Source organism: Vespa mandarinia, chromosome 1, assembly GCF_050613455.1.
Source record: "Vespa mandarinia isolate Hongniang chromosome 1, ASM5061345v1, whole genome shotgun sequence".
In the NCBI taxonomy this organism is placed as follows: domain Eukaryota; kingdom Metazoa; phylum Arthropoda; class Insecta; order Hymenoptera; family Vespidae; genus Vespa; species Vespa mandarinia.
This window is the reverse complement of record NC_140810.1, coordinates 19,885,001-19,906,413: the sequence shown is the minus strand read 5'-3', so window position 1 is coordinate 19,906,413 and position 21,413 is coordinate 19,885,001. Positions and strand designations below refer to the sequence as shown.

Below are 21,413 nucleotides of genomic sequence, written 5' to 3'. Positions count from 1 at the left end.
GTGGGTAAGGAAACATCGACTCTCATCGAGTTCGTAAGAGAGAAAATCGATGGGAAATACGAATTACATTTTCTTTCTCTTTATCTCTCTCTCTCTCTCTCTCTCTCTCTCTCTCTCTCTCTCTTTCTCTCTCTTTCCTACATTATCCTGTATTTTTGTCGGAAAAACTTCAAAGAATGAACGATCCAATTAAAATGATCATATTAGATGTTTGTAAATTTTTACTGATACAATAGAATTTTTTCTTTCTTTTACCCCTCATTAACTATTTATATATATATATACACGTTGGGTCAAAGAGATGGAAAAATCGTATCTCGAAAAAGGAAATAATTTCAATTCCTTGGAGATAGTTACATTGTCACTAGCAAATTCCCCGATCCCATCGATCATGGCTCTCTCCGAGTATTTTATGAATATCCACTCTCTCTCTCTCTTTTTTCTTTCTTTTTTTTTTTCTTTATCTCTTTCTCTCTCTCTCTCTTTCTCTCTCTCTCTCTCTCTTTCTCTTTCTCAAGAAGAAGAAATCCATTTATCTTCTCGATAAATATTCTCCCCAGAAATTCGCATAAACTCTGCGAAGAACCTCAGTATTCCTCGCCGATTACCACCAGCAGCACCAGCTACAGCGTTCGTTTCTCTTTTCGAAGGTAAATGCGTGAGTGTGTATGTGCGTAGTATCTAATATATATATATACATATATATATATATGTAAGCGAACGAGTAAATGCGTTTCTCTCTTGACGTTTACACGAATATATGTATGTACTTTTGTTTGTGTGTGTGTGTGTGTCGGACTCGCACGTGCATCGTTCTTGCATGCGGGAGCTTTGAAGAGGGATAGAGAAGCGAGAGAAAAGCCATGAAACATCCAAACGGTGAGAACATATTTTTCATTGAGGTTACCGAAGAAAGATGAAAAAAGAAGAGGATTAGGATTCTAAACTCGTTTTTTACATCAACATTCTATACGTTCTATATAAAGTATTTAATGATTTAATTAATGGATTTATTAAACATTGAGATATCTTTATTCGCATTGATTTTTCTCAAATTCCTCGACGATCTGAAATAATTTTGATTTTAAAGTCATTATACGACAGACAACGAACATTAGAGAATCTTGTTAATGTTTAAAATCAAAGTAACGCTCAGGTAGAAATCTAAACTATTTGGAAATAGTAGATGTCGGATGAATAATTAACGAGAGAATCTCGACCGGGGAAAGTTTCTCGCTCGGAGCATTATTATTTTTTGTTAAAGCACAATCGCAAGGATTGTTTCGGGAGCACATCTCCTCGGGAGTGAGGTATATATATATATATATATATATATATATATATATACTCGTGAACACGCCAAGTTCGGATTAGCAGAATTCGCGAGAGATTTTGCTCGCGACGATAAAGTCGCCCGTAATGTCGCTAAACTTTCTCATTGCTTTGCTTACTCGAGTTTCTTAATAGGAATGAAAAATTGTATTATAGTTCTCTCCCTTTCGAATAGAAAAATTTTATATGTGCAAAAATGTACATTAAAAAAAGAAATAGAAAAACAGAGGAAAAAAATAAAAAGGAAATAAGATAAAAGTAGGAGAAAGAACCGTCGTTTCGCATGAAACGTTTCGTTAGAGAATTAATTAATAATTAATTTTTATTAGTTTAGGAAAAGCGGAAATGAATTTGAAATTGATTCAGTTTGAAGCAGTTGAAAAGCTTTTGCGATATTCTTTTAGCTTAAGTGTAAAGAACTAAGAAGAAAAGGAAAAAGAAAAAAAAAAGACAGATAAAAAAAATAAAGAAAGAAGAAAAAAAAAAGGAAGGAAGAGTTACGAAGTCGTCGATTCATCGAAGAAACTCATCTTCTTCGGGCGCTCGTCTTCGTTAACGACGAACGAGTGAGTCTTCTTACTCGAAGAGAAGTTGGACGAGCAGAACGCTTTAATACGGAGCAACGCGCGGTCGCTCGTAAATCATTTCCGCGTTTTACGAGCGCGTTAACGTTCCTCTGATGTAAGCGACTTTTCATACTTTTCTTTCTTCGTCTCTGTTTCTCTCGATATTTTTCTCTTTCTCTCTCTCTCTCTCTCTCTCTCTTTTTTTTTGTTCTCTTATTTCATGCATTCCACGTGTGTACAATCTTATCGATCGAGTTATACATATACATAAAACGAAATAATATAGAACAGATTTGTGTATGAATATTATTTTCCTTTTCTTTCTTTCTTTTTTTTTTTTTTCTTTTTTTTTTTTCTTTTTTTTTTTTCTTTTGTTAATTACGATGAAAAGAAACTTCTTCAGCGTTTGTAAAATCGAAAAGGATAATTAAGAGTTTAACGGTAGGCGTAGCACGCGTTAAAATGTCCGCACGCGAGAGAAATTTAAAGCTCTCATATATATATATATATATATATATATATATATTTATATATAATATATATTATATACACACTATATATATATGTATACACACACACACACACGCATAAAACAAACAACCGAATGGACGGACGAAAAGAAGAAATGTGTTCGACGTTGGTGTACAACGATTTTAAATGCGATTTTCAGTGGGCGCGAGCGCGAGCATGTAATTGCAACTTTATAGCCGGCCGATTCTCTCGTTGGTTTCGCATTTTTATCGCTTTACGAGTCTCCTGTGATTCGTGTAATTGAAATGTAGAGTTATTTTATTTTCGCCAAAATAATGAAGGTACCGTTATTATGGGCGATCATGGAGAGCATTGTTTGTAAATTAGAATGATCATTATTATTATCATCATCATTATCATCATCATTATTATTCTTATTATCATTACTATTATTATTATTATTATTATTATTATTATTATTATTATTATTATTATTATTATTATTATTATTATTATTATTATTATTATTATTATTATTAATATTATTATCTGAGGCGGATTGCGTAGATGCTAAGAAAATATTTTTCCTTAATATATCGATTATAGTACAAATAATATATGTATAATAATCTATTCCAGTGGATCTCTAGTAGATTAGAGTTTCTTCTCGTTCTAAAATGTTTTATTTATGTTATCGTTACGATGTATACTGGGAGAAAAATTTGTAAAGGGCTTTCTTCGAAAAATTTCAAAGGTAATGTTCTTCGGAACAATAACAACAACTCGTTCTTACGTCTTACTACGTTAGCCCCGTCCTCTTCGGTGCACTTAAAAGGAAATAGATGCATCCAGCGACGTTATAACGCGCGGCATGTTGTAACCGTCTTACACAATCTAGCATAGCAGCCGGTGGCTACGGTGGCGCTTAGGCATCGATTTCCCGTCAGAAACTTACTTACTGTACGTCCTCCTTCTTCCTTTCTCTCCTTCTCCGTCTTCTCCTTCTCCTCCTCCTCCTCCTCCTCCTCGTACTCGTCTGCGAACAGCTAGACTGCAACAACAACAAAAGACGACGATGACGACGACGACGAGGTAGAATAGCTGCAAGAAAATCGCCCTGAACAAAGACGAATGCAAGTTTGTAATAAAAAAGGAGAAATATAGTAGTGAGTATAAGAGAGAGAGAGAGAGAGAGAGAGAGAGTGAGAGTCGAACGAAACCAAACCAACGAAATCAAAAGAATAATATAATGATAAGTTTTAAAAGAAGGCTTAATACATTTTATGTAAAATCAATATTAAATATAATTAAATCGAATGTGAAAAATATAAATTATATATTAATATGTATTAAAATCAATATTTAATTAATAGCTAATATTTAATTAACGTGTTACACAACTAAAATTAATTACATTTACACATCGGTATTTTAATTCCTGATTTATTTTAATGTTATAATGTAGCTAGCAGGAGGCTACGCTTTCATTGTGTATCGAACATCGAAATAACGGGGCAAATAATTTTATCCGCTTGAACGAACGATATGAATAGCTTGCGTTGTTTTACGCAATTCTTTCGTTCTTTTTCTTTTTTTTTTTTTTTTTTTTTTTTTTTTCTTTCTTTCTTTTATCTATTTTGATCCTTTTTTTTTTCCTTTACAGAAATATGTAAATATACATATATCTGAATATATCGAAGTATTTGAAACGTTCAAAGGGGAAAAGAGAGAGAGAGAGAGAGAGAGAGAGAGAGAGAGAGAGAGAGAGAGAGAGAGAGAGAGAGAGAGAGAGAGATGATATGCTGCGTTCGACGAATACGATATAGCTTCGAATTCTTGGCACGTAAAAGGAGAAATACATGATACTAGTCACGATTGATACGTCGAAACGCAAAAAGTACTTACCGTAGAAATACGATTTGAAACATTTTTATTATTTGTTTTCCTACACGACATTATTTCCGTAGGATAACGATTAAAAAAAATATATATATATATATATATATAATATTAACGATCAAAAGAATGAAATAGAAACGTTTACGTAATGTTAAATGTTCCTTTATAACAATATTTTTATCGGTTGATGTCACGAGAATTATCTTTGAAGTTTCGAACGGCGATGAAGCAGAGAAATATCCATTGAGGGGAGTCGATTCCTCGTTGGCGTCACGTATCGACGTGACGCGATTTATACGCACGCATATCGCGTTACACGTCGCTGCCTTCCTCTTATCGCTCGAGAGGAGGAATTAAAGCTAAAGAGAGTGTATTAGAGAGAGAGAGAGAGAAGGAAACTGTGTCAAAGAGCGAAATCGACGTTGATCGATACTCGAGAATCGTTGCCGATGAAAAGGGAGACATCGTAAATATGGTCAAATGGTATATCAATTTCAAATCGCTTTAAAACGTTATCGAACTTACCTATTTAAATGGATTCAACATTTTATCTTCTCTTTATTCTATTCCAAAGAATGAAATAATCGAATAACCGATTGGCCTTTTCTTTTTTCTTTCTTTTTTTTTTTTTTCTTCTTCCTTTCCATTAGTTTTCTTATCGATAAGTTCTCGTCTCTTGTTCGGATGAATCAGTTCGATCGAGTTCGAGTCGAGATAAATCGTTCGACTTCCGGTCAGACGTGCTCGTAGGAGATATATAGAGAGGGAAAATCAGGTCGAGGAGGAGGGCAATTGAGACGAGCGACTGCTAATAGGGAGATTAATTCGTACTCTTCTCTCTCTCTCTCTCTCTGTGTTTGTCTCTTTGTCTCTCTCTCTCTCTCTCTCTCTCTCTCTCTCTCTCTCTCTCTCTCTCTCTCTCTCTCTCTCCCTTCTTCCCTCTCGTCTCTTTTTCTTTCTCACCCTCTTCGATTCGTTTACAACTCGCACCAATGCTGCAGGAGTAAGCAGAAGCATATATATATATATATATATATATATATATATATATATATTTCCAAGCTTCGAAAAGCGCCATCGTGCGATCGTGAAAATCGATTTATCGGTCATTAAGAGTCTGAATGGTTCTTTTTGTTTAACTTGAAAAGATTTAATTGGACTCTTTCAACGATTCCCCTGGCTCGAACTGTTTATAAAAGTGAAGTGATTCGACTCGGATTAAAAGAAGAAGAGGAGGAGGAGGAGGAGGACTTCGTTGCGCGACATTTTATCTCGCGATAAAATCTCGGCGAAATAAATCCTTTAGATTTTTCTTGCAACGAATGCAACGGCGAAAAGGAGGAAAGGAACATAATCAAAGGAAAAAGGAAATAAGTAAGAAAGGAAGTAGCGGAATATAATCGTGAAAAATGTTTGGAATTTGATATTTAATTCAACGAGAATATCGATGGATTATTTTTGCGTGTTCTTCGGATAGATAATTACGAAAAGTTCATCATCGATAATGTATCGTATTTCTATTCGAGGACCTAAAATCGATCGATCGATCGATTTTTCTTTTTCTTTTTTTCTCTCTCCAGTTTTTATATATACGAAAAACTTCATTCCTTGTTATCGTCGCTTTCAACCTTTTTCGAAATGCGTTCTTTTCCGACGTCTTTGATTCGTTCGAGAAACTCGGAAGTAACCGAAAAGCATTTTATTCTTCGATTTTCCTACTCTCTCTTTCTTTCTTTCTTTTTTTCTTTCATTCTTTCTTTCTTCCGTTCTTTCATCCTCCACCCCTGATTTTTCTTCTTTCTCGTTCGTACACGCTCTCTCGAGACCCGCCAACTTTTGATCGGTTCACTTTTATTGGTACGGCGTAAAGTACGTCGTTACGCTGATCTTTACCTCGTTCCTTGAAAACCAACTTCAACTTATCGTCTCTCATAAACGATCTATATAACTGTAGACAATTACTTCCGAGATCACCTTTCTGCCGATCGATCGGTGAACGAATTACAGTTAGTATGTGTATGTTTTACTTGATAATGTGTATGCAAGTACATATGTGCTTTAATATTTCCATAAACGAAACTCAGATTTCTGGATAATAATTAATCGATTATTGGAATTCATAATCGTTAGTTTCGACGTTATGTCGTAGAATTAAAGATTTCACGACTACTCGATACCGTTAATTTTATCGATGTATACTCACTTCCGGTTTCGGTCTTTTTCCTCTTTCTTTCTCTCTCTCTCTCTCTCTCTCTCTCTCTCTCTCTCTCTCTCTCTCTCTCTCTCATTCTCTGTTTAGCTCGCATGCGCAAGAGTTCATTACTCACGGATCAGATCAACGAGGTTCGCCTTTAAATCTACAGTTAGGTATTTACCTGTCGGGAACGCTAATTAGTACGTCGTAAAGCTCGTAGTCGAATAAACGAGCCCTTATTCTCTTATTTCAATTTATTTACGCGCTCGTTCTTCCACGTCTCTTTAAAAGTTTCCTATAATTATACCGAGCTTTTTGCCATTGTAGAATACACGTGTAATGTCATCGATCTTTTTTTCTTTTTCCTGTTTTGGTTTTCTCTTTTTTTTTTTTTTTTTTTTTTCTTTTTTTAGCAATATCATTCGTAACGTTTGATGTCGAACGTAATGAAAAAAAGAAAAAAGAATTTCAATTGTAAAAAATATGTTGGATATATGTATGCGTCCTTTCGTATATACGCGTATGCGTGCGTATGTTTGTATGCACGCGCGCGCACGCTCATATTGATAAATGGATGGGAATAGAATATATCTCGTCGAGAAATTATACACGACTAAGGCGGTATATATTTCGAAGTATTCGAAGGATCCTTTAGGTGCATCGTGAAAGACAAATATTTGCATCCGCATTAAGCAGCGTAACTCAGGCTTCTCGGTCTTCACCGATAATGCCTACGCCGCACGACGATCCGTTTCGTCTACGACGAACTTCGTCGTCCTCCCTCCGAGCCCCTTCCTCTATCCTTACCTCCTCACTTCTCCACCTTCGACTAACTCGATGAAAGACGTAGCTAATTGTGTTCGGGGACAATTTGTCTTTCTTCAAATTATTCGCAAATTAGAAATTAAAAGATGCTACGATTTGATACGAATCTTCGTCAAATCTTAGCCGCTCGATATTTATGAAGGATCTTAATTCGTCTCTATGAATTATCAATATCGATTAACGAAATACTTATGTTTTTAAATCGTCCATTAACGAATCAAAATACGATTTTCTTGCGGTTTCGAAGGTTCAAAATTGGGAAAAGGGAGAAACGTTCGATGCGTTATCCGTGCATGATGCAATTATGCATGCGAGAAATGCATGCTTGCTCGGGCGTTAGTATGTCACGTGTCTAATAACGTGAGAGCTATGCGAAAGAGATGAGGGAAAGAGAGAGAGAGAGAGAGAGAGAGAGAGAGAGAGAGAGAGAGAGAGAGAGAGATATGACGAAGACTCCTTTCCACTCTCTACAAAGTCCACGATGTCTCTCCTCCATTTCCTCCTTCTTCTCCTCTTCGACGTCACGAATAGCCGTCGTTCCAAAATAAATCCGACAGCGCGAGGAATATGTCGACCGAGCGACGACTCCTTCGCGGAAACCTATTTCGGATTTAACGTCGTCTCTATTCTGAGAACAACGCGGAGTACGAATTGTTTCCGACTTTCAAAGTGAGAGTAGAACGTGATCGTGCTCTAATTCCTTTCTATCCAACCTCCTTCGTTTCTATTCGTTCCTCGATTATGTATTTATCATCGCCCTTTAATCGATTCGAATTTAACAATCGCGTTAAATTGATTCGAGTTAATTTTTCATATTTTTCTCGATACGATATTTATCAGCATAGAGACATATACTACATCCATGTACAGACACGCACGCACGCACGCACGCAAACATTTACTTCGTTTAATTAAATAAGAAAATTTTCTAATGATAATGCAGTCTCATTAAAGAATTCGTTTTCTTCTACGTAGAATTGTAATTGTTAGCTTCGTATCCGTCGTAGATATTATTTTTCTTATCGATCTTGATCGTTAGAGCAACGTCCGGCGCATTAACGAACGCATTAATTATTAGAGTAACAGCGTAATCTATTTAAACGTCCGCCACTACCTAGCAATGGATTTATAATCAAAATTCGATTCCCCTCTCGCAATTTACGCGCTTAACCGACTAATTGCGGAATTAAATCTGATTACAGCTTTTGAGATGCAAAGTTGAGGCTGGGTAACATGTTTGACTATAACACGGTCACTACTACTGCCGACTGGAAAATCATCGAGGGCGATAAATTAGAAAAGCACGGGTTGTTGAAAGCTTCTTTGGTAGTACGCCATTCGCGGGTACAAAGTTGAAGAGCATCGATCAAATCGAATTCAATCGGAATTCTCTCGTCTTTGTTGGTTGGTTTTCTTTACGAATAAATTCGATCATCGAAATGTCTTGATAAAAGAAAGAAAAGGAAAGAGAAAAAAATCCCGTTGATTCCCGTGACAAGTGGTATTTTTTTTTCTTTTTTCTTTTTTTTTTTTTTTTTTTTTTTTTTTTTTTTTTTTTTTTTTTATATATTGTTTTTTCTTTCTCTTTTTTTTTACGATTCTGGCAGATCTCGACTCGAAAATTGCATTGCGCGTTTGTTTTCGATGAGAACGGGAATTAAGCTTCGGGCAATTTGATCCTGGAATAACGGTTTATCGAAGTATATACTGTCGTCGTCGTCGTCGTCGTCGTCGTCGGGGCCACTCACTAAGGTCCATTAAGGTCTCACAGACTTTCCGCATGAAAGGTCCGTCGGGTGCTTCAAAAGTCATTCCTCGAACTCCTCTCCTGTTGGAAGAGAAGGAAAGAGGTATAAAGCGAGTCCCGTGTAGGTATATTTCAGAACGAGAGAAGGAACTTTAATAAATCCAGCACGGAGTTTCGCGTGCTTTCCGCTGAATTTGCATCGGAGAAAACGAGGTCGAATAGAGTGTAATTATTAAATGAGAAGAGAGAGACAGAGTGAGTTGACGAAGAGTTAAGGAGAACATCCTTTGGAACGTGAAATTCGTCCTTTCGAGTTTTCTTCAATGAATGATTAATCAATGAAAGAGCTTTGACTTACGTAGCAAATATGTAAATCAAATTTATTATTGGGATTGTTTGGGAAAAGTTTTTGGGAATATTTTCTATATGACAAGGCATGATGTTTTTCATTCATTGGATTAACGAAAAACGAAATGGAGGAAATAAAATTAAAAACTTTTGATAGAAAATAAAACGACGTAGGGACAACATATTAGCGAAAGCAAGAAGAAGAATGTCTTAACGATTACTTTGAACGTTAGTCAAATACTCGGAGAAGAAGCAGAAAAGTTGTTCGGATTAACGCGTTCATCTCGCAGGGTGCATCGACCATGACGACGCGATACAACGAACTCTAAAGTGCAACGCACGGCGTAAGATAAAAGGAGATTACAACGAGCAAAGGAGAAGGAGAGAGAGATAAAGAGAGAGAGAGAGAGAGAGAGAGAGAGAGAGAGAGAGAAATATATATATATTTCTCTCAAGGAGGAAGGGAGGGAGGGAGGGAGGGAGAGGGAGAGAGAGAGAGAGAGAGAGAGAAAGGAAGGTGTACCGGTTCTCTCGAGTTTCCGTGACCGCAATAATCCGCCAGACTCGAACAAAATGCTGTGGTTGACGGTGGGACGAGAGAAGAGAGAAATCTGTTCCTACCGTTCTCTGCCGTCGTTGATGCCGTTCGTTGCGAGACGAAAAGAGATGAAAGGAGGAGAGAGAGAGAGAGAGGGAGAGGAAGAGGGAGAGTGAGTGAATGAGAAAGAGAGAGAGAGAGAGAGAGAGAGAGAGAGAGAGAAAAGGAAGAGGAAGGCGATAAGCGGCTGGTACAATATCGCAGGATTTCAGCGTGGAAGCTCGGAAAGCGAGCTTGAGCTTGGAAGGTCGAATCTTCTCTTCGAAGGTGGAACGAGTGAACTGGTAAAGTAAAGCGAATGTTGGTGGTAGAGTAGCACCGGCTACTACTCCCTCCGACCACTACTGGTAATCCTAGCAAAATCAAAGTTTACCTCTTCGACCCTTACCTTCTCTTTTCTTTTCTTTTCTTTTCTTTTCTTTTCTTCCCTTTTTTCTCTTTCTTTTCTTTTCTTTTCTTTTTTCCATAGATCTTCACCTCTTCTTTTCTCTATTCTTCTTTTTTGTTCTATTTGTTTGTTTCTCTTTTTCTTTCGTTTTTTTTTTTTCTTCTTCTTCTTCTACAAGTCGAAAGAGATTTCATATTTAAGAGCATAGACACGCGAGAGGCGTTACAACGACGCACGAGTCATTATCGTATCGTTTCAGCTCACACGTGTACCAACCAGTAAGTCCCCTTACTCTCTTCTTTCTCCCGCTCCCGCTCTCTCTTTCTCTCTCTCTCTCTCTCTATTTCTCTCGTTCGTTCTCTATCTATCTTTCTCATTCCCGACGAATGTGTAGCCTTCTACGACCTCGCGCAACTGTTACGTGTGCCTTCCTTCTCGAGGTCTCCGTGTGTTCGCTTTCGCTTTCTCCTCGCGTGCCATCTCGCGCTAACATCTCAAGCCTTGAGGAACTGGCGATTTATGCGAAAACATTGCCAACGGGTGCCCGCATTCAATTTCTTCTCTTTCTTTTTTTCTCTCTCTCTCTCTCTCTCTCTCTCTCTCTCTCTCTCGATGTGTACTCTGAAGTTATCGTCTTCATTTCTTCAGAAAATTCAAACATAAATAAATTAATAAAATAAATGAAACAATCTGTCAATTACGATTTGTGCTAGATTCATTTTTCAATAATCATGAAATTTTATAGAATTTTTATACATCGATCGATTACGTGCCATAGAATTAAACGTGTAACATGTATTATATTTCTTTTTTTTTTTTTTCCTTTCTTTCTCTTTTTTTTCTATCTTTCTTTTTTTTCCTTTTCCAAACAATTGTACTCTACTATCATTAATACCACATTGTTTTTTCCGTGCATGAAAATATTCTTATGTGTGTGTGTGCGCGTGTTACTTGTGTGTACAGATAGAATTCATAATCGGTATAATGCTATAACGTTTAATTAATACGTCCATTAAACCTCTTGAATAATTTTCGCGAATCGATCGGCCGACGAAATTCGATCAAGCGAATCGGAAGCTATCAAGATCGATATTGGAAAATATCTTCGAAATCTCGTTCAGTGCTATAAGATGTTTGAAACTCGCGTTGATAATTCTCTTGTGTTCCCGATGTAATGTACTAATGGTCGGCCGTGCGAGAGAACGGAAACGTGCGTGTGAAGCCCACATTGTGTCTATGTGTAAACTGCCGTTGGAATGTTTCTCCATGCGTCGCGATTCTGGCAAATGTGTGTCTGTGCGTGTGCGTGCGTATGTGCGCGTGTTCTCTCGTAACTTCGTGCTACCTCTCTCCCGTGACTGTGCTTTTCAGTTATACACATGCATAAAGGACATATGTATGGTACATACATATGTGCCACGCCACGAGCCTTTAAGCCATTCGAATCTCTCACACGACAGCTACGTGTCGTGGCTCGTTTCTTCGGCTTCGCATGACACCGCTCGATGCTGACAGGTCGTTGTCACGAACGCGATCGTCGTGCTTCCCTCGGTAATTGTTACGTCGATTCTATCTTTCTATCTTCTTTCTTTCTTTCTGTGTGCATATAGACGACAGAGTTCAAATATATATCGGGCCAATGTATTATCGATCTTCTTTTTATTTTTTTTATTTTTTTTATTTTTCAATGTCCCGGAGAAAAGAGAAACACGCGATCGATCTATGATGAGTATTATTCTATCAGGAAATAAATCGAACAGAATTTTAATAACATGACACGCGTAACAAGAGAATGAAATACTTTGAGAATTCTTTTGACAATGATAAAAAAGGAAAGAAAAAAGAAGGCTAGAAAGATATAGCAGAGTGAGGGAGAGAGAGAGAGAGAGGGAGCAACGGGAAAAATAGCTTTCGACTATTTTAATCTTCGGTCGCTTTTGCAAATTATGGTTACCCAGGTACAAATGCTTCTTCAAAACGTTGAGACTTCCTAGACAAGGAAATTCTAGTTGTATCTTATAACCCGTTACGGTCCAGTCTTATCATCATGATCTAATTAATCTCCTTTTCTCCTTCTCAAAGTTCTCTCCTCTCTCTCTTTCTTTCCCTCTCTCTTTCTCTTTCTTCGACTTTGCGCTTTTCCTCGATTCGATGAAGACGCTCCTTTCGAGCTTGCTTGCAAACTACTTTAAGACGTCCCATAATGCAAGCATGAAGACGACGACGACGACGACGACGACGACGACGACAAGAGCTCTCCGTCGTTGTTTTTCTTCTACTTCCTCTTCGCTTTTGCAAATTCTCTTCTTCCTCCGTCTGCGCATCCGCCATTGTTAGGAAAGCTCGATTCCTAAGCGAGATTTTAAAGTACTTCATTTTTACCCAAAAGAAAAGTTTTCCTCTCGACCATGAAAATCGAACTTGAACACTCCTGTTAGATTATTATACATACATTTTCACTCTGAATCCTTTTATTCTCTCGTAAAATTTCGTTTTATGGGAAAACAATTTTAAAGGCTAATCATTCGTTTTTCTTTCTAATTTACGTAATTTGAAAAATTCATTTTCCAAGAAACATACACACGCGTGTGCTTCTCCGTTGGTAGAAAAAAAAAAAAAAAAAAGAAAAAAAAACATAGGATAACTCTTTAGCGAATAACTCGACGTTTCTCTTAGCACTCGGACCTTTCAGACATCGATGCAATCGTTCATTATGCTCGGTAAACATTTGCAAGGATGTTCGAACACGTATTACCGCGAAACAATTTCGAGTCTCGTAGAGTAAATCGCAGTCCATAGTACGTCTTAGCGGCCGAGTAAGACTCTTTCTTGGAAACGTTATAATCCGTGAGCCGCGCCTTTTCTCGACTCTTTCTATACACTTCGTTTCTCCTCCATGCTACCATAGTAGATTTCCACTTTTTCTTCTTTTTCTCCTTCTTCTCCTTCTTCTTTTTCTCCTTCTTCTTTTTCCCCTTCTTCTTCTTCTTCTTCTATTTCTTCTTCTTCTTCTTCTTCTTCTTCTTGTATTTTCAACTTCTACTTGCGATTCTGCGTCCACGAGTTGCATCGTAGCAAACTGCGGCGTTCGATGCATTCGAAAGAGGAAGAGAAAGAAAAAGAGAGATAGAGAGAGGGAGAGAGTGAGAGTGAGAGAGAGAGAGAGAGAGGGAGGGGGAAAGAGAGAGGAAGAACATACTTTAGTTCTCTTTAACCCTTTTTAAGATTTATCGTCGTTTTCGTTCCTTATTATGGCTTTCACAGTTCTTTTCTTTGATTTTTCGATGAAAAAGAAACAGAAAACATATATTTTCTCTTTTTTTTTTTTTTTCTATTTTTACTTTTTTTTTTTTATTTTTAACGATTCACCGAGATGAAAGCTATTTCGTTCTATCGATATTTAAACGTCAAGCACTCGTGTATATATATGTACATATTTATCTACTAAATAAACTACACACCAAGCGTTCTTCTTGAATATTCCCACGGATTGTTATTAATTCAAAAAACAATATCTACTATTCCCTGTCAACGAACCCGTACATATCCTTTTCTTCATCCCCGTTTACGTTTCGCAACGGCCAAAATAGTTTTTGCAAAATTCTCCAAGAGATTTTTAATATTAAAAACATATTTTTCAATGAAGCCGGCATAGAGAGAAAGAGAGAAAAAGAGAGAGAGAGAGAGAGAGACAGTCGAAATAAATGAAAAAATAGAAAATATTCCGAATGCTTCGAGCCAATCGTGTTTTCCTCTCTCTCTCTCTCTGTCTCTCTCTCTCTCTCTCTCCGTGTCCCTCTCTCTCTCTCTCTGTCTCTCTCTCTCTCTCTAGAATTCTCCACAGAGAAAGAGAGAGATAGTAAAAGAGATAAAGAAAGAGATAGATAGACAAAATGCATTTGCAAACGAGAACGACAATGGTTGACATCTTTTGTCGGATTTCGTTCTCGTTCTCTTTTCTCTCTCTCTTTTCTCTTCTCATTTTTCTCTTTATTCGTTCTACGCGCACGACTTGATATTCATGAATATTCTAGCGTCGATTACTACGGGTGGAGCGTCGAGACGCGCTTTGCCATTGTTGTTTACCGGAATATCCCTTCATTTCTCGGACGGCCTCCAACACAGCCCGGGCATAGCTAGCGCACGCTCGGCCGATCCGTCGTGTTTCTGCCCTTGACGAGCTTCAAAAGCTCCGAAACAAAAGCGCGAAATCGGATTACCTTGCGCCGAAAGATCGCTCGGAAGAAATCGAGGGAAAGGATTAAAAAAAAAAAAAAAAAGAAAAAAGAAAAAAGAACGAGCCGACTGCTCGTAAAAATTTTAACGTTCCTCCTTCCCTTTATTTCGATCTCGCGAAACATTCTTTTTTTTTTTTTCTTTTATTTCTTCTTTGTATTCTTCTTTTTATTTTTTTTTTATTTTTTTTTTTAATTTTTTTTTTTTTTTTATACTAATAAATTTTTTTTCTTTCTGTTACAGGTAAGTGCCGTTCGTGCGCTCGGGATCGTACGTTATCTTCGATTTAACGCACGTAAGTCTTTCTTTCTTTTTCCTTTTTTTTTTTTTTCTTCCTTCTTCTTTTTTAATAAATTAACGTTTTACAAGATTTAATTTCTTCTCGTGAAAAACGAACAGAGAAAGATGTAGAAAGAATGACTGAAAAATCGCAAAGAGAAAAGAACGTGTATGAAAGGCTCGGATGCTGTGCGAAGATCATTAACGAACGAGAAAGATAGAGAAAATAGAGAGAGGGAGAGAGAGGGAGAGAGAGAGAGAGAGAAGAAGAGAGGGTATCGTGGCAAGTGCACGACAAGTGGTGGGCAAGTGCGGTGCAAGTGTGCACGGGCGCGAAGTAACGACACGATGCGGCATCTTCGACCTTCGCACACGTGCTTCTCTCTACACTCCTGCGAGACCATACACGGAACGTAGAAGCAATTACCTGCACCGGCAATAATAATACTCGGCTGTAACTATGCAAGTAACTATATCACGCTGCCGTATACGTCGTACGCTAACGTTCTCCTAGTATCTCTTTCTCTCTCTCTCTCTCTCTCTCTCTTTCTCTTTCTCTCTCTTTCTCTATTCCTCTGCTTCCTCTATCTTCTCTTGCTACAGGTTTATATGCTTTATACGATGTGCGGTGCGGTTTATACGGCTCCTCGTATAACGTTTAACCGACTCGCTTTTCGGGATACTTGAGCGTTCGAAACGTCTCGCTCTCTCATTCTCCCTTTTTCTCTTTTATGTATGTATATATGTATGTATGTACGTACGTAAGTAAGTACATACGTGGATTCCTGAGAACGATAACAGTTGGAAGAATCGTTAAATTCTGTGATAGGTCCTGACGTATCTATGTAATTTGTCGAATTAAATTTAATCACCGTAGATCGATAATAAATCGAAGGTAGAAATAAAGCCCGCGAAGTAATCGGATCGGAAATAGGGGAATGTCCATTGCTATCGACTTATTCTCTGCAAATTTAACAACCATTCGATCGAATTTCTTTTATTCGTTATCCGATTAACTCTCTTTCTCTCTCTCTCTCTCTCTCTCTCTCTCTCTCTTTTCGTTTATTTGTATTCTGATGGGGGAAAAAAAATGAAAGAAACAGAAATAAATGTGTTCAAGATCTATTATATAAAAGTATTCGTTTTGATCTATCTGGTCAAATGATTTTTCGAAAAAGAAAAAAGAAATGAAAGAATATGAACGGATAAAAGAAGAAAAGATAAAGAAAGGATGTGCGACATGATATCGAATTAATCTCGTTTAGTTTTAATTGAGCTACGAATAATTCACGTGCATCGACATTCCCTCGAAATCTCTGGGAGGACGCGTTTTTGATCCAAGATTTAATTTCTCTTTCTCTCAGTATTCATTTATGACTTCCCTCGTGATTCCATCGTAAAACTCGTTGAGAACGATACGAGGATTACCAATGCAGTACGATAGAGAGAGAGAGAGAGAGAGAGAGAAAGAAGAGAAAAAGTATGTGAGAGAGGGAGAGAGAGAGAGAGAGAGAGAGAGAGAGAGAGAACGTAGATTTTACTGGTGTCTAAAGTATGTAAACGAGAGAGCTTACGCGAGCACAGTGACTTAGCTCCGAGAGAAGGGCCTCGTTAAAGCTCGATGAATATGAAAACTAGGTCTGCGCTTCTCGTCTCATCCTCTCTCTCTCTCTCTCTCTCTCTCTCTTTATCTCTTTATCTCTATTCTTATCTCTCTCTCCCCTTCTATCTTCCATTGCAACGTTAACGAAACGTCACTAGCGATCTCCATTTCGATCCAACATCTTTCATTTCTTTTATCATTGATCTTGAACGAAGTATACAACAATGAATAGGAGTATGATCATTGCGTTTTTAACTTTTGATTTATCTTTGATTTATCTATCGCTATTCTTGTTTTGATAAATTCGATTGGACGAATACGATGCGAAGATGCGTGTATGACTTTGCATAATAGAACGAGATAGTAGGGAATACACGTATCCCATTTTGTCGAGAAAACTATGTGGTCGATGAGTATATTGCTCCCTCTCTCTCTTTCTCTCTCTCTCTATCTCTCTCTCTATCTCTCTCTCTCTACCTCCTTTGTGCTTCGTTAACGTTCGCACTCGAAACATGAATGCAACGCGTGCACTTGCACGTTAAAATTCCGTCGAGGTACATCTATATATGCATTTCGAGTGTGCACATACCTACGTGCTGATTAGGTATATGCACCTACGTTGAAAACGATAAAAAGATATCTGAGATTTTAAGTATCATTCTATCGCATTCTTGTCTTTGAATCATTTCATTATTTGAAAATGAAATTTCATTCTTTTTCTTTTCTTTTCTTCTTCTTCTTTCTTTCTTTCTTTGTTATCTCTTTTTCTTTCACGTTTTCCGTCTCTCTGATTCTATTCTCTTTACATCAGCTTTCACGTAAAACGTGCTTGTCACGATGCTCTTGTGTCAATAATACGTTACGTTACAAACACTCGATAGATTAGCACGCGGTTGTTGGCATCTACCAAGCCAGTGTTTATCTTTTCTCTTCGGTTATCGATATAACCAAAAGCTGGGAACAGTTTGATCGTTCGAGTCGTCGACAATAGAAAGAGAGAGAGAGAGAGAGAGAGAGAGAGAGAGAGAGAGAGAGAGAGAGAGAGAGAGAGAAAGAGAGAGAGTATGTCAACAAAAACTTTGCTTTACTATCACATCGTTATTAGTTTTCTGAATAATTTTTAATGTGAATTTAATTGTCAGATTTTTATATACAGAGATTTAATAGATTTTTATAGTTTTACTTTATCGACGTATGACGTTAAATTCGAAGGAAGAAAGAATTAGGTCGAGCGTGTAGAAAGAATATTTCCTGTATTTCGTTGTCCTCGTCATCGGTCGTCTGTGTTCCATCACTGCGAGAGACCTCCTTTCGTCGGCCACTTTATCTAGGCAAGAATCTTTTCGACCTCTGTTTGTTTCTTTAACGATAAGTGCTTCTTTGTATATTCTAAGCATCCTCGAAATACAACGGGTCGTTTATCAATTGAATTTTCTTCTACGTTTTAACTTTGCTAACATTCTCTTTTAGCGGAACTACAAACAAAGGGAAAATGATGAAATTAATTAAAGTTATGTAATCTTTAAAAGGGCATGTGTATAAGAGAGAATGAGAGAATGAGAGAGAGAGAGAGAGAGAAAGAGAGAGAGAGAGAGAAAGAGAGTGAGAAAGAGAAGGAAAAGTAGTAGTAGTAGTCGATGGGCCGTACAAAAGAGCAACAACGGCAGAAAGCTAGCGTATCGAATCCACGTTGAGTTTCCTCGAAGAAAAGCCCTTTCATTCTCGCTGCATTCCGGTCTAGTAAATCCTTTAAAGCGTTTTCAAGCGGTACCCTCGCGCGCTCGACGTAACGACAACAAATACATCGTTGGGAAGGATTATGTGGGTAATAGAAGGCTTTGTCAAACGGGAGTACCCGTTTTGTCTTCCGTGTCATTGGAGTAACTTAACGTGTCTTGCCTCTTACCTGCTCTGTCTATATATGTGTATCTGTATTTCTCTCTCTCTCTCTCTTTTTCCTTCCGTCGCGTGGTCTCTAATCTTCCCACTTTTTCTAATTTAGTTGCTCGACAAAATACTATTACGGATTATTTTTAACGGCTCGTTATCGTTAATTGATAATTGTTATAGAGAGAATGTCGAGGAGATTAAATTATACATTTGGTATTGGTAGAGAAGGTTATGTCGGCAGTTAATTCCATCGATTAATTCTAGAAGGACACGTGTATTGAGCATTGGTCCAGCATCTCGATATATATCTTCTTCCCCGACCTCCCTCCTACTCCGTCCCTTTTCACGTCTATCACGCGTACATAAGCATCCACACACAATACGACTATGAATAGACGAGCACGCTTGTCGCGTGGTTTACCAGCGCTCGCTGAGAGTTTACCGGGCTCGCGACGTTACATCTCTCGGGACACGCTATCCAGTTTACCGTTTCTCCTAGTATAACAGTAGTAGTAGTAGTAATAGTAGTAGTAGTAGTAGTCCGACGATTCGATAACAAGAGTTTCCGTCTTCTATATTCGAGACTCCTTGCTTCAATTCATGATCGATTGGGTTTTGTAATCGTCGATGAAAGGATTAAAGAGAATAAACAACGACCTATCTATAACAAGAGTTTATTCAGTCAATAAAATATCAAATAAATCGATGTGGTCTGTGTGTGTATGTATGTATGCGTGCGTGCGTATATGTAGACAGATAAATAGATAGTAGCTAACTGAAGAGGTAATAAGTCACATAACAATTACACTTTTTATTCATTTTATTATCTCGTTAGTCGTGTATCTACCTTTTTTATATGTTTTATATCTTTTTTATTTTCATTTTTCTCTTTTCCTTTTTTTTTCTTCTTTTTTCTTCTTCTTTTTTTTTTTCTTCTTCTTTTCTTTTTTTACCTTAAAGATTAAAAGTCGCGTCGGTCTGAGGAATTGACGCGAGATTAAAAGAACCAGACAGATTTATTAATGATTTTAATGTTTGATTCAACGATCGGGAGAAAAGTTTCGTAGTAATTTTTATCAGAGTAATAACCGACAATAATGGAAAATCTTGAGCCCTGACGACGAAGCGACGATGCAGAGAGGTGAATGAGTGGCGCCTACATGATTTACGATTCTCTCTTACGGTGCAACTGCACTGAGAACGTTTCGTTCGTTCGTTCGTTCGTTCGTTCGTTCGTTCGTTCGTTCGTTCTTTCTTTCTTTCGTCGCTATCTCGCTCGTGTTCGCGCTTGGTTGGTCGGACGCGCGAGCGCGCAGGTGCACCAGCTAGCTAGTACGCGCGTATATATACTTAGTTGGCCAGCATACCGCGATCGATATCAACTGGCTTGTGTGCGTCAAGACGTAAAGGTATATATGTACGTAGCGACGATCTTCGTCTTCGACCCAGTGACCCAACACCATCGGCCCTTCCTTCCTACCTGAACCAATCCTGGACCAAGATGTTGCAATTTCAATATACTCATGTTCGAAACTACCTACGTTCATATTGCGTCAATCTTTCAATTTATCGACGAGAACGGAAAGTTCGTTATATCGAATTCGTACGATAACGTAATTAGAGTGTAATTGGAAGTAATTAGTCTCTCTCTCTCTCTCTCTCTCTCTCTCTTTCTCTCTCTCTTTTTCTTTCTTTCTCTAGTCTATGTAACTAATGTAATTTCTGTTTCATTTATAGATACAATATTTCAAATTAACATTCTCGGCCAATTACGTATAGATACGTTTATCGGATCATTATTAATGTCCATTCATATAAATTTGTTAAATCTAATTAATCTGGTTTATACAGTTAGAAGATCGTAACAGGTAGGAAGGATCCGACGAAAGGATTTTTAAAGAGGAAACGATCGAGTACGGTTAGTAACCGCCATAGTAGAAACCAATTAAGCGCCTTTACATTCTCCGGAAAGCGAGAAGCTATAGTTTCCACAGTTTCAATCTTTCCTTTTTCCTCTTCATCATCATCCTTCTCTCTCTTTCTCTTTTGTTCCTATCAACAGGGCAACGGTAGAAAAACTTGCGGAGTCTTTATCCTTCTCAGATTTCTCAACATCGATTGACGTGAGCAAATATATCTATCCTTATTCTTTCGCTTACGTTATAACATTTTATGATATCGTATATTCTTACGTATATACGTGCATAACTTTGTCGTGTCCGTAGTCACTCGGGTACTTTGAATTTTCTATATGAATCTCTGGTTACGTATGTACGTACGTACATATCCTTACGTAGGTATGCACGATAAAGCGCATATTTTAATTTTCTTTCAAAAATCTATTCGACGATGGAATTTTATTTAAACCGGAAATGGTCTAGCAAATTTAATAGTTACATATTGCGATAGGAATTTTCTATTTTCATATATTCCCGGTAGAAAATATTTCATTTTCTTGCTATTGAAAAGATACAGCCCTATTTTCTACTATACTCGACGGTTTCTCTCTTATTTTCACTCGATTCTACTACCGTTCACGAAGGAAGAGATCCATGGCCGTACATCGAGGCGAGCTAAGTTAAGCATCACGGAGCCAGGAGGAGGAGGAGGAGGAGGAGTAGTAGTAGTAGTAGTAGTATGAGGTTGTTTGAATATAATGCCCGTCGTTACCGCACCGAGGATGGTTCACTGTATTCCTCCTGGTACCTTCTCCCTCTCGATCCTCCTTCTCGTCTACTCGAGGCTATCTTTCTCTTCGTCCCTCACCGAAGGACGAGACAGTCGTGCAACAGTTTGCCACTTAAGTTACTTACTACCGACCACTCGGTTCGATGTTTTTCATTATTCCGTTCGTGTATATTCGTTCGGTAAACGAGGAAAAAAAATCGCATTTACGCCATTTATACGTCATTCTGTTTTATTTTATTCCAAAAGGAAATATCCCTTTGGTCTGTGTATGTATGTCAAAATAGAGAAACGAATTGCGTTGGATGTTACTACTAGGGAATAAGTTTCTATCTAACGCTTAGCTAGACTT

At 37.7% G+C, this 21,413-nt stretch overlaps 1 protein-coding gene across 5 annotated transcripts in view; it reads left to right on the top strand.

The window, feature by feature from the left end:
* LOC118447512 (uncharacterized) overlaps positions 1–21,413 on the top strand; it is a 191,315-nt gene that overhangs the window by 91,010 nt on the left and 78,892 nt on the right. For 4 of the 5 annotated variants that reach the window (XM_035879524.2, XM_085663770.1, XM_085663768.1 and 1 more), the window contains one exon: positions 14,848–14,899. The exons of the other annotated variant lie outside the window; for it this stretch is intronic. The gene's annotated coding sequence lies outside the window, so the exon portion shown is untranslated. The remainder of the gene's footprint in view (positions 1–14,847; positions 14,900–21,413) is intronic. 5 annotated transcript variants of the gene reach the window in all.